Source organism: Capsicum annuum, chromosome 12 (genome assembly GCF_002878395.1).
Source record: "Capsicum annuum cultivar UCD-10X-F1 chromosome 12, UCD10Xv1.1, whole genome shotgun sequence".
NCBI classification, from domain to species: domain Eukaryota; kingdom Viridiplantae; phylum Streptophyta; class Magnoliopsida; order Solanales; family Solanaceae; genus Capsicum; species Capsicum annuum.
This window is the reverse complement of record NC_061122.1, coordinates 42,455,958-42,470,655: the sequence shown is the minus strand read 5'-3', so window position 1 is coordinate 42,470,655 and position 14,698 is coordinate 42,455,958.

Sequence of the window (14,698 nt, the reverse complement as noted above, 5' to 3'; positions counted from 1 at the left end):
CCATGTCATGTCCAATTGATTTCACGTTAAATCCTTAAATTATGAATTAAATCGTAACCATGTTGTTTTTCTCATGCTTAGCATTTTCCCATGTTTAAGTTCATGCTTCTCACTTATTTGGTGAAATATTATACTTTGGGTCTTTGAACCATGATTCCATACTACTATTTTAAAGCTTTGTAAGAATATTTTGTCATCATTCAGTGTTGGCGGGTTATGAATACCTGATACTTATGTGTTGTATATGATTTCAGATTTCCAAGTAATAAGTCAGTTAAGCCATGAATCTCATCATTATATTCAGTTATTATGATCATGTTTAGCACTATTAGTTATAATGTTCAATTGAACTTAAGTCAATACCAGTATCAGTTCAGTTGGGAGTAGGATTTAGCATCGAGCGAACCCAGAGATGGGGTCTTACCTTTCAGTAGAGGGAGTGACCTTTAGTAGTAGTCCTTGAGTTCCAAAACTATGTAGCTAGTATAGGTTTGAGATATCTTGCTGCCAGTTGAAGGTTGACACATATCTCATGAGTGCACCTACCAGTAGTGGATCCACACAGCCATGTGTTAGTACCTGTGGCAAGGTACTGACACCCTTCAAACTGGGATTATAGGTTGGACGCAAATTATCTCATATTGGGGTATGTCGGTTACATAATGCCTCTCACAGTATCAGTACATTATTTAGTTTAGATTTACTTGACTGAGTATACAGATTTTTAGTTATTAGTTATACAGAACTCAGTCTTTTAGATTACAAATTATCTTAGAAACATATTTATTCTTGGTCTTGCATTCTTAGTTATGATATGTTCATGCATTCATGCTCATTTATCTTATGTATTTTAGAAATTCCTTATCTCATATTCAAGTATATTTAAAGTATATACTTTTCTCTGGGCTATGTTGTCTTATAACATAGGTTCGGATGCACAGGTCTCGACTATCCTTAGACAGCTCTGTGTTACCCAGCAGAAGTAGTGGTGAGTCCTTATCCATCGAGTACATAATATGTTTTCCCAGTTATTTTAGTAATTTTTTATGTTTAGTCACTCAGAGTTAGTTAGTGGTTTGTCCCATTAGCTTCTCATGATGTTTAGAGGCTTTCAAATAGACAGTTAGATAGTTATTCAATTTTAATTTATTATCAATTGTTTTGGACACGTCATTGCTACATATTTCAATATTTATACTCACAGTATCTTATCATCTTATCTTTCGCATATTTTTTATAATACTGTTTTACTCAGTGCTCACATCAGGTACTAGTTCATGGGTAAGCTTGTGATCATGTGTGGCTATAAGTACAGTTATTATGACTAGGGGGTAGCCTTGAGTTATGAAAAAACATGGTATCATACCCTAAGGTTTTAAAGTGTCCTAAGGTGTCTAAAAGTTGCGTTGAGTAGAGTCTTGTACATGGGTGTGAAGCATTCCATACTTATAAATAAGAGGCTACAAGACGTTTTTAGGAAAGTCTCCCTTCTTTTAGTATTCAGGTCATGCAAAAGATCTTAAGATATATTGAGTCACCTTTTTTATCTCATCCTTCATTCTATTTACAGACAATTCCTCCCAGAAAAACAATGAAAGAATGGATAGGGATTAGCCCGCACCCCTACCTGTTCAAGAAGATCCCCTGAATAATTATGTTTCTCAAACTGAATTCAGGGCCACTTTCACAACCTTAGCCCATTCTATAGCTGCCCATAACAACTACCAGATTGTTACCCTAGACAATCCAGTGGAAAATACAGTTGCAGCTAGGATTTAGGACTTAACTTGGATAAACTCCCCTTTATTTTTTGGATCCAAGTCTAAGAAAGATCTGCAGGAGTTTCTAGATATGGTACAGAAAGTTATAGATATCATGGGCGTGACTTTGAGTAAGAGTACAGAGTTGGTTGTATATCAATTATAGGGAGTAACTCACACCTGGTATAAGCAGTGAAGGGAAGATCGAGGTGTTGAGGTAGGGCCATTAGAGTAGGAGAAGTTTGTCATAGCATTCTTAGACAGGTTCTTTCCCTTAGAGTTTAGGAAAGCTAAGTTTTAGGTGTTCATCAACTTAAAGTAGGTTAGTATGAGCATGAAGGAGTACTCTCTCAAGTTCACTCTATTGGTGATGTATGCTCTTACCATAGTGGCGGACTCTAAATCTAGGATGAGTACGTTTATGTCTGGTGTATCTGATAGTATGGTCAAGGAGTGTAGGACCGCTATATTGATAAAGGAGATGGACCTATCTATACTTATGGTACATGATCAGAATATTGAGGAAGAGAAGCATAAGGAAAAAAAGAGAGAGAATAAGAGGGCTAGAACAGGTAGGTTCAACTTTTCTCAGCTAAAGTCAAAAGGTGGTAACAATTCCCAATTCCAGCAAAAATTATCAGCCCTAGCTTCATCTTCATCTAGTGCATCAGTGCCTAAGTTCAGGCAAGATAGTCGAGATAGAGAATCAGGATCTAAGTCCTAGGGTAGTGTGAATAGTTGTCATATTAATCTACTCTATAGGAAATGTGGTAGGAATCATCAGGGTGAGTGTAGAGCTAGTAGTGATGTGTGTTTTGGATGTGGCCAGCAAGGCCATAGGGTCAGGGATTGCCTGAGGGCTGGTCAATAGGGTTAGTCTAATTGTACTTTAGATCCAGCAAGTCGCTCAACTCAGTGGGGTGCCACTTCCAGTGCAACCAGTAGAGGCGCCAAAATAGTTTTTATGCTTTCCAGACTCGGCATAATCAGAAAAGTTCTTTTGATGTGGTTACAGGTACGTTGCAAGTTTTCCATCTTTATGTTTATGTCTTATTAGACCCCAGAGCTTCACTTTCTTTTGTGACTCCTTATATAGCCATCAACTTCGGAGTCAGTCCCAAAACTTTAGTAGACCCTTTCTCAGTGTCTACCCCAGTGGATAAATCTATTATAGCCAGATGGGTATACAAAAATTTCCCGATCACAGTATCTCATAAAATAACTTTAATTGATCTTGTGAAGTTAGAGATAACTGATTTTGATGTTATTCTCGGCATGGATTGGCTCCACTTATGCTATGCCTCAGTTGACAGTAGAAATAGAGTCGTTCAGTTTTAGTTTCCTAATAAACCAGTTATTAAATAGAGAGGTAGTACTTCAGTGCCTACAAGTCAGTTTGTTTCATATTTTAAGGTAAGAAAATGATATCCAAGGGGTGTATATTCCACTCGTCTGAGTCAAAGACTCAAATTCTAAAACTCTGAGTCTTAAGTCAGTTTTAGTAGTAAATAAATTTCCAAATGTGTTTTCTGAAGATCTTCTGGAAGTTCCTCCCAAGAGGGAAATCGACTTTGGAATAGATCTCCTTCCAAACACCTAGCCTATTTCAATTCCACCATACAAAATGGCTCTAACTGAGATTAAGGAATTGAAAGAGCATTTAAAAGATCTCTTAGATGAGGGTTTCATCAGGCCTAGCATTTCTCTATGGGGTGCTCCAGTCCTTTTCTTGCATAAGAAAGATGGCTCCCTCAGAATGTGCATCATCTACCGTTAGTTAAATAAAGTCACAATCAAGAATAAGTACCCACTCTCCAGGATTGATGACTTGTTCAACCAACTTTAGGGTTCCATTTATTCTCTAAGATAGACCTCAAATTCTTCTATCATCAGCTTAGAGAATGTGACATTCTGAAGATAGTATTCAAAACTCGGTACGGTCACTTTGAATTTCTAGTTATGTCTTTTAGACTAAAAAATTCCCCTACAGCTTTTATGGACTTGATGAACAGGGTATTCAAATAGTATTTGGACATGTTCATTATAGTCTTCATTGATGATATCCTGGTTTATTCCTGTAGCAAAAATGATCATGCAGACCATTTGAGAGTTTTGTTGTAGACCCTTAGAGATTATTAGTTATACTCTTAGTTCAATAAGTGTGAATTTTTGTTGAGATCAGTATCTTTCATTTGTTACATAGTTTCCAGTGATGGAATCTGAGTTGACTCTCAAAAGACCAAAGCAGTGAGAAATTGACCTAAACCCATCTCTTCATCAGATATCAGGAGTTTCTTGGCTTTGGCTGGCTATTAAAGATGGTTTGTTGATGGTTTTTCTTCTACTGCTTCCCCCATGTCTCAATTGACTCAGAAGAAAGTCAAATTTCAGTGGTCAGATTCATGCAAGAAGAGTTTTTAGGAGTTGAAGACTTGACTTACTTTCGCTTCAGTCCTGCTTACCAGATAGTTTAGATGGGTTTGTAGTTTACTGTGATGCTTCCAGAGTTGGTCTTGGTTATATGTTAATACAGAGAGATAAGGTCATAGCATATGCCTCTAGGCAACTTAAACCCCATGAGAAGAATTATCCAATCCATAATCTTGAGTTGGAAGCTATAGTTTTTGCCTTACAGATCTGATGGCGTTATCTTTTTGGGGTTCATGTCGATGTGTTCACGTATTACAATAATTTACAGTATTTTTTCAAGTAGAAAGACCTGAATATTCATCAAAGAAGATAGCTTGAATTATTGAAAGATTTTGACATAAGTGTGTTGTGTCATCTAGGAAAGGCCAATGTAGTGGAGGATGCCCTTAGTAGATTGTCTATGGGTAGTGTTACTCATATTGAGGAGGAAAAAAGGAGTTAGTCAGTGATGTACATCATCTTACTAGGTTAGGTGTTCGGTTGGTTGATTAAGCTGAAGGTAGTATATGGGTTCAGAATGATTCGGAGTCTTCTTTGGTTGCCGAAGTAAAAGGAAAACAAGATAGGGATCCTATTTTTGTTAAGTTAAAGAAGGTGGTTGGAGAACAGAAGATAGAGGTTTTCTTCCAAGGGGGAGAAGGTGTGCTTCATTGTCAAGGTAGGTTATGTGTTTTATGTGTTGATAGTTTGAGACAACGAATACTTATAGAAATACATGGTGCGCAATACTCTATTCACCTCGAAACCACTATGATATATTGTAATTTATGGGAAATCTATTCATAGATTGTATGAAAAAAAGATATTACAGAGCTTCTAGCTAAGTGCTCGAACTGCCAGTAGGTTAAGATTGATCACCAAAGGCCTAGTGGTATGCTTCAGAAGTTCAGTAACCCCATGTGAAAGTAGAAGGAGGTGAACATAGATTTTGTAACAGGGTTGCCTTGTACGCGTCGTCAGCATAATTCGATATGGGTCATTATGGATAGAATGACCAAATTAGATCAATTCTTTCCAGTTCATACTTTGTATTTATCCAAGGATTTTGTTAGACTCTATCTCAGAGAGTTGGTTAAGTTGTATGGGATTTCATTGTCTATTAGTAGTGGAAAATAGCCCAGTTATCTATGATTCCTTGTTTACCTTTATGGCAAACACAGAAGATGAAGAAGAAAAAGAGGCAACTCTTTCTGACATGAAGGATAACCTAGGTAACTACTCGGCTATAAAGATAAAAAGGCTTACTAGTGTCTTTTTTGATTCTGTATGTGAAATGACTGCCAAGAAAATCTCTTTGGAAGAAAAAGTTGAAAAGAAAGAACTTTAACTGATTGCTTTAACTCTTTAAATTTTTGAAACTGAAGAACTATTCACAAAGATAAAATCTGAAAATTTGAGTTTGATGAGTAAACTGAAGAAGGGAAACGATTTAGATAGTAAAGGGAAGAAAGAAAATCCAAAGCTTCCGATAGATCTTGGGGAGAAGCTGAGGAATTCTCAAAACACCTTATGTCCGCACTACATAATAATGAAGAGTTAGAAAGGGACATGGTCCATTTGAGAGAAGAACTCAAAAAATCTCTTAAATGGACTGCTTCTTCACGGATCCTTTCTAATTTGACTATTCAAGGTGTTAATGATGGTAGAATCTTGGTCTATCAAGGAAAATTCCTACCTAATGTATCTCAAGGGAAGACTGTTAATAATCTTAGAAACAAAGAAAGCAAACTTTGATGCACTCACTGTGGAAAAGATGGGCATACTAAGGAAACCTATCAGGTTTGGATTAGAGCTAATAAAAATGGTTCAAAATATATTCAACAAGGTAAATCACTTCCTAAAGGTTTCAAGCCTCCAGAAATTATGACTAGGAAGTTATTTCTACCTAGATGGGCTAAGAAGAATTTAATCACACCATTATTTTCTTACTGGGAACTCAAACTTAAGTAGGCTCCCAAATCCAACTTGTGATCGTGATTTTAGGTACGAGAAAGGAGATTGTTGTCAAGAATGGTTTTTTGATAATATGCATTTAGAGCTCAATATTGGAAGATCTGACTAGATTCTTTCCTTGAAAGAGATTATTTCAAGGGACCTGGTCCCAAAGAAATTGATCTTAGAAGAAGAAACTTAGGTAGCATGAGTGAAGTGAAGGTCCTTAGACCTGTTCTAAAAGAGCAAATTGAGACTGAACTTGATCAAAATACCCTAACGTAACATATGAATCAGTGTTACTCCTCAAAATTATCCATGTCAAGGAGACGGGCATCCAAGATAAAGTAGGTGCATGTTAATCTAACTAAGTATCATACCTTTGGAAGTATACACCCAGAGGGACAGCTTTGTAGAAAAAAAATTGAAGCAAACACAAGCTGAAATTCACTCAAGAAAGAGAGGGACCTGGTCCCATCTCTCAGGTGAGTACCAACATAATGTTCCTAAAAAATTTTATAAAATTTATATTTAGAAAGGCCACATGTCCAACCTATATGAACAAAAGTTGTCAATTTAATTCAAATTTGAAGAGTCACACTGTTGTCATCAGATGCGTCTATTCAAAAAGGTACCTCTTAAATGTCAAACGGTCGTCTCTGCCTTATAAGTTCAAATCCTCTTATTTCATTCTCTTCTCAATTAACTTAGAACATTATTTTCTTCCTTAATCAAAACTGATCCTTCTCTTTTCCTTTCTCAAAAAAAAGTTCAAAATATCTTAAATTCCACCTTCTTCAACCCTCATGAAAGAATTAAACACTGATGATCCTCAAGAGTCACAAAGTGCTTCACTCATCAGTCCTTCTTTAAAAATTCCTAAAACCATTAGTGAAACCATTTCAGTCGAACCTTTAGGCTCCAGTAAAAATCTTGATGAGTTAGCCTTGGAAGTCGACTTAAACAAAGGCTTTAGATCTCCAATCGTTCAAGAGATTTCTTAATCTGAAGGACCTCTTTCCTCATAAAAACCAAAGACCTCCAATATTTCTCAAATCCATATTCCCTATGAGGAATTAAAAGGTGCTTAAATTTTAGAAAATTTATAAGAACTTGGTTCTGCTACCCTTTTTGACTCAAACCCCATATTTTCCCAATTGATTGATGAAGAGATCTCTATAAAAAATGATTCTTTCAGTAGCATAAATTAGGTACCTAAGAATTTACTCTTGCTTGCAAATGATTCTAAGGAAAGTTCAGCTTGTGCAGAGGAGCAGATAAAAAGAAAAAAAGATGATTTAAAAAATAATGGAGAATTTATCTTACCTCCAAATGAGGAAGATAGTGAGAATGAACAACCTCTGACTTGGAAAATAAAGAAACTGAAGGACAGTAAAACAAAGGAGAAAAAGATTGACTCTGGTGTATAAGTTACAAGATCTTACTCCACTAGAGGATCTAAAATAAAGTTGTCAGTAGATGCAATGAAGGAGATTAAGTATTCTACCACTAAAATAAGAAAACTCAAGAAATATGGTATGGGGAAGGAGCAGAATGTCAAAATTGTAGAAGTTAGAGAAAATAAGGGTATTGATTATGATGTTGTTATTGCAACTAAGAAGAGAAGACATAAAGTTCATGGTGTTGAAAGGACCAGGTCCTCTGGTCCAAAGTCTGGCAGTTCTTTTGTAAGCAAAAAAAAACATATTACTGTCAAAAGAAAGAAAGTCTCTAGCTGGTCCTACTAAGAGAAAAACTAATGAAAAAAGAGATCCAATTAATGAGCCCAAGAGAATAAAAAGAGAGGAAGAAATAAATACATGTCTAGAGAAAAAAGGATTGAAAGACTGAAAATACAAAAGGTGTTGTCGTGAAAAGTGTATGATCCCAAAATCTATGAGAACGCAGGGATGGTGGATTTAGTAGAATATGTCAGGCACCAAGGAAGGCTATATCTATTTGAGGAAGTACCACCAGTGGTTTTTAGAAATGAAGTGAGAAAATTCTATTATGCAATAGATTTCTCAGAAGATGGATTGAGTTTATCTAGACAGGTGCAAGGAAAAGAAATAAGATTGTATGAAGAAACCTTGGGAGGAATCTTAGATGTACCAGTTATAGGTGTGAGAACTGTTGTGAAGAAATAACGCATAACTGAGTTCATGATTGAAACCTTAAAAGTGGGTGGGACTTCAATAGCTAGGGTTAAAAAGAAATTTCTCATAAGTGAGTTCCAGTTGGTATTTAAATTTATGAACAGGGTTCTGTTGCCTAGATTAATAAAGAGGACCATTGCATCTAGTGTTGACTTGTTCTTAATAGAATGCTTCAGTAAGTTTGAGTTAATAAGCTTACATGCTTTTATGATAGAGCACATAAAGAAAGTGATATGATAAGGAAGGGAAACATAGAATTCCATATAGGTATTTCCTAAACAAAGTGTTTAAGCATGTTCAAGTAATTGGGACAAAGCAAACCCCTAGAAATGTAAAACAAAAGTTCAGCATGACAGCCTTGGTAGAGAATAAATGCATTGAAGGAAAAGTGAGAACTATATCCCAAGTTTCTGAACTTTTGGCTGATCAAGAAAGTTTAAAAAAAGAAATAAAGGAGTTAAGGATCAAATTAGTTGCAAAGAATACTAAGATAGTTCACCTAAAATTACAGAATCAGAAGTTTGTCCTTAAGGGACCTGGTGCCACTGAAGAACTTGTAGCAGAAAATGCCAAGCTCCAAGGCAAAATTACAGAATTGACTGGTGAAGTCCAAGGACTGAATGCTGAAGTAAAAAATCTTACCAAACAGTTGTTGGATGCCCATGATACTAAAAATTCAAGACTAGAAATATTAATTAAATCTCACTCCCCTAAACTCCCTTCTACCTAAATCCTATTTATGTTAGTCTCTTGAGTTAGTTTCCAGTTCCTATTCCTATAGTGGCCTATGGAAACAGTTGTTTTATATATTTTTTATGGTATATTGTACTAGTACTGATATTACTGGGTAATGAATGAATTTCTTCTTGAGTGTCTCATCTGTTTCCTTTACTTTAAAGATGTTCTTCATGTTAGTGTTGACCTAGTGTCCATGAGTTAACTAACTTGTACTTATCTTTGCTCTTGGTTTACTGTATTCCTTTTCAATGATGCCAAAATAAGGAATATTTACTTCATGTGTAAGGACCAGGTGTGTGTGCTTATGTGTGACCTATTTACAGGGGTAAGAAAATGAGTGGTAGGGGGAAGTATGTAATGCACTAAATGAATAATGGTCCATGATAACAAGGGAAAGTATGTAATGTATTAAATGAATAATGATGTATGATGATAAGGGGAAGTAATTACAGCTTGATAGAATTTGACAACAAGGGACCGGGTCCCTAAATCATGGAAGCATGGTGTTGCATGAGAGGGGAAACACACTGATCAAATATGGTGAATGTGTATTGATGCTCAACACTCTATGGTTGATTTGTCATCATAAAAAGGGGGAAAAATTGTTATATATTGTTTTGAAGATAAGAAGTTGACTTCAAGGGACCAAGTCCCTGGATGTCCAAGGCAACAGTACAGTTAGCATGCGTCTGCATAGTTTTGTCCTCTTGTGTAACAAACTGTGCAAGTGTTGCTTGTAGTACTTAGAAAACCTGGTCCAATCTCATTACCACCCTAATCATCACTCCACTATAAAAGTAAAAAAATGTTTCTTTATCAAGCAGTTTTTGCAAATCCAAAAATTGAAGAGTGGGTAAAAGGCAAAAACTCAATGTTCTTTATTGATCAAGTAAAGCTCAAGTTCTTGTTTCTTGTATAAATTAAAAAAAAAAGAGTGTTCTTGAGTGAGTCTTGAATTGTAGCAGAATTACTCAAGTTATAAGAGTAATGATCTTTTATTTTTGCTTTGAGAGTGCTTAGGTAGAGTTGCCTAAGTTTAAAACTGGTTAGAGTTAACAAGTGTTGAGGAGTCTTGGCAGAGTTGTCAAGGTGATGTTGTAGTAGAGTTACTACAAGCTGGAGGAGCCTAGAGTTAGGTTCAAGTTTGATTCTGTAATCAAAAAGTTGATTATAGTGGAACTTTTAGGTGCTTTTGAGAGCAAGCCGTGGTTTTTTCTCCCAGAGAAAGGGGGTTTCCACGTTAAATCTTGTGTCCTTTACTCTTTATACACTGTATTGTGTTCCTAGTTGCTTTACTGTGGTTTTTTCTGTGATTGACTTTGAGAGACCTGGTCCCTCACTGTGTGGTGCAGCCCCCAGGGTTTCAACACTCAATATTTATGCCCTCTACTAATGCAGCAAACATGTCAGGTATTAGTGGTTCCCTATTGGTCTGCAATAAACCACATGAGTGGATTATTGACATAGGACTACAAACCACATGACTGCAGACACTGAACTTCTAAATAAAGGTTTAATATCTGAGTCAGTGCATCCACAAAAGGTAACATTACCTAATAGTGATATGTAACTTGTTACACACACTGGTTCTAGTAGTATTTCTTCTAATAGCACTATACAAAATGTGTTCCATTTACCTCAATTCAAATATAACTTATTATCGATCTCAAAAGCTACTAAACAACTTAATTACTCTGCAACTTTTTTCCCTAACTTTTGTATATTTAGGGATCTTTGGAATAGAAAGGTGAAGGAGATTAGTAGAAAAAAGAAGGGACTATACTTTTTACTGAGGCAAAGGCTACTAGGACATAGTAGAGTAGCTGATTGTGTGTTCAACGCTGAGATAACAGATAAAACAGATCTTATGTTATGGAATAAGAGACTTGGATATGTTTCATATAGAATATTGTGTAAATTATTTCCTAGTAAAAGTGATTCTCTGGATAGTATTATCAATAAATGTAGTGTTTGTCCACTAGCTAAGCAAGTCAAGTTAGCTTTTCCTGTTAGTAATACCTCCAGTCTTAAACCTTTTGACCTTCTTCATATGGATATTTGAGGTCCATACAAAGTTCCTACTTGTGATGGGCACAAACCATTCCTAATTATTTTAGATGACTTTACTAGAATGACATAGATATATCTGCTTAAACTAAAATCTGATGTTATGGTTATTCTTAAGCATTTCATATCTTATGTTCATAATCAATTTGATATATGTGTAAAAGTCATCAGGACAGATAATGGAACTGAATTTATTAACAACTTATGTACTAATTTGCTTGTAAACTTGGGGATAGAACATCAAACATCATGCTCTTATACACCCCAACAAAATGGTGTGGCTAAGAGAAAGCACAGACTCATGTTGAAGATGACAAGATCTCTAAGGTTTCAAGCTAATAAACCTTTAAAATTTTAGGGATACTGTGTACAAGAAGCAACATACTTGATTAATAGGCTTCCATCTTCTATGTTAAGCTATATGACACCTTATAAGAAGATGTATAATAAAAAATCTTCCTTGGATCATTTGAATGTGTTAGGATATCTATGTTATGCTAAATTTTTCAATGAATCAAATAAGCTAATGCCTAGATCTATGAAAGTAGTTCATATGGGATATTCAGAAACAAAGAAAGGCTACATTCTTTATGATCTCACTAATAAAATTTTCTTTGTAGATAGGGATGTTGTTTTTAGTGAAGATACATTTCCATTCATGGTTGATCTAACTCAATCTCTACAACATTTGTTTCTTTCATATGATCCAGAAATTGAGTCAACTAATACTACTATTGTGACTAGAGCTCAACCTAATACTGATCTCCAATAGCAAGACACAAGTGACATCACTGAAGATCCACCAAGTATTGCACTAGGTCAACCTATACAAGACACTAAACAAGACCAACTTGTACAACAAATGCCAATATCTCTTACTACAATAAGAAGAGTAACCAGATCAATTGCCAGGCAACAGACTACAGAACAGCCTATGATATACCCTGTCATAACAAGGATGACAACTAGACTATAAATAGCTTCTCAAAAAGACCAAAGAAAATCTACCATGGGTTCAAATCCACCTGGATGTACCAAAGATTTTGTGTCATTAAGTATTAATGACAATGTTTTATACCCTCTCTCTAATTATATCTCTTATGATAATATATCTACTAAATATCAATGTTACTTATCAATCTTGTCTAACCTTATGGAGCCTACCTTTTATACAGAAGCAGTAAAGGATCCAAGATGGGTAGATGTTGTGCAAGTTGAGGTGGCTTCCCTTGAAAATAATAATACTTGGAAAGTAGTTGATCTTCTAGCAGGCAAACAACCTATAGGGTACAAATGGATCTATAATAACAAGTACCAAACCTTCAGGAAAGTAGAAAAGTTTAAGGCAAAGCTGGTTGCAAAAGTTTTCAGTCAGAAAAAAGACAGACTATCAAGATACATTCAGTACAGTGGTAAAATTAGTCACATTAAGAACAGATTTGGCAATAGCAGCTACTAGACACTGGCAGAACCATCAAATGGATGTGTCCAATGTTTTCCTACATAGAGATATGGAGGATGAGATCTATATGGAGTTTTCACAAGGATTTAGAAATCAGGGAGAGAATAGACAACTATATAGACTTACTAAATCCTTGTATAGATTGAAACAAGCACCAAGACAGTGGAATACAAAACTATATCAAGCATTAATCAACTTCAAGTTCAGGAAAAGCTAATATGATCATTCATTATATATTAAGAAAACCGGTGGTGGAATAATTATTGTACTATTATATGTTGATAACATACTAGTAACTGGGATAAGCTGGATCGGATAATTGAGACAAGGGAAGCTCTTCACAAAGTTTTCAAGATGAAAGACTTAAGAGAATTAAAATACTTCCTATGTATTGAGTTTGCAAGGTCTAAACAAGGGATTATGATGCACCAAAGGAAGTATGCACTTGAGTTGATTTCAGAAATTGGTCTAGGTGCTACTAAACCAGCTCCCACACCCTTTGACACTACAGAAAAACTGACAACTAGTGACTATGATCAAGTCCTAATGATGAGAAACTAGCTAATCGGGGAATGTATCAAAGAATAATAGGGAAGCTACAATATCTTATAGCAACAACAACAGGCATATAGTTTATAGTCTTCAGATTTTAAGTCAATTCTTGCAGAATTCAAAATAATCTCGCATGAATGCAACACTTAGAGTCATCAGATATCTATAAAAAGAAAGCCAGGGTAGGGACTTCAAATGTCTAGTGCAAGGAAGGATGTTCTTACAGCTCATTGTGATGCAGACTGATTCTAGAAAATCTGTTACTGGTTTACATTAAACTAGGTGATTTATTAGTTTCTTGGAAGTCAAAGAAATAATCAACTATCTTAATAAGTTCAGCTGAATTAGAGTACATAAGTCTTGCCTCTAGAGTTGCAAAACCTACTTGGTTAATTGGTTTAATCAAGGACCTAAGGGGTCGTTTGATGTGAGTTACTAAATCAAATAGTCCCGGGATAAAATAATAGTTCCGAGATAAAAAATTTAGTGTATCATTTGACTGGCAAGGTCGGGATAACTTATCCCACCATTTATATCATAGTGATAGGATAAGTTATCCCAAATACATGATAGAATAAATAATCTCGAGATAACTAATTCTGGGATTAATTGTCCCGGCATAACCCCTTCCCAGCCAAACAACCCCTAAAAGTACAACTACAACTACCAGTTACTATCTTCAATAACAGCAAAGTAGTATTACAGGTGGTTGCAAACCCAGTCTATCATGAAAGGACCAAACATATCAAAATAGATGATCATTTTGTGAGGGAGAAGATTCAAAAAGGACTTATCAAAATTGAATATTTATTCACACATGATCAACCTGCATATACTCTTACCAACGGATTAACTAAGGTCCAGCATAAATATCTGATGTCCAAACTTGGCTTTTTGAACCTTTTCTCAGTGCCAAGTTTGAGGGCAGTGTTGAGATTAAATGTTGAAGACTAGAGAAGTCATAAGGAAAAGGAGGGAGAAACAGTTATACTGTCAAGACGTCCAAAAGTTAGTTAACACTGTAAGCTAGTTAGTTAGAATAACTGAAAATAGTTACTACTCTAGTTGATCACCTTAGGCTATATATACAACTATGTACAAGTACATAATCCTTCTTCTTTTTATCTTAATACAATAACAACTAAAATAATTATCTCTTATTCTTCTTCCTCTTCCTCTTCTCTGTTTCTCTGAATTCTTCTGCTTCTAATTCTTACATCTGTGTACTTCTTCTTCTTCTTATTCTGAGTATAATCACTTCTTCAGTCAGACTCCTCAACAATGATTCAAATGATGAATAGAAGAATAGCTCCTTCTTGGAATGTGATTACTATTTGTGAGGATATCTGACATCTCATACTTTTCCTGAATGATGTAGCCTTTATTTGCATAAGTAGGCGTGTTAATACTTGTAGTCATAGACTAGCTACGTTTTTCTTATCATTGTTTCATGAAGTCTCTTAGTTTGGCGTGAAAACTTCCTCGCTTGGGTTGTTAATGAGGCTTCCTAGTTCCTACTGCCTTGTACAAATAACTACTATTTGATCAATAAAAAGAGAGATTATATATATATATATATATATATATATATATATATATAT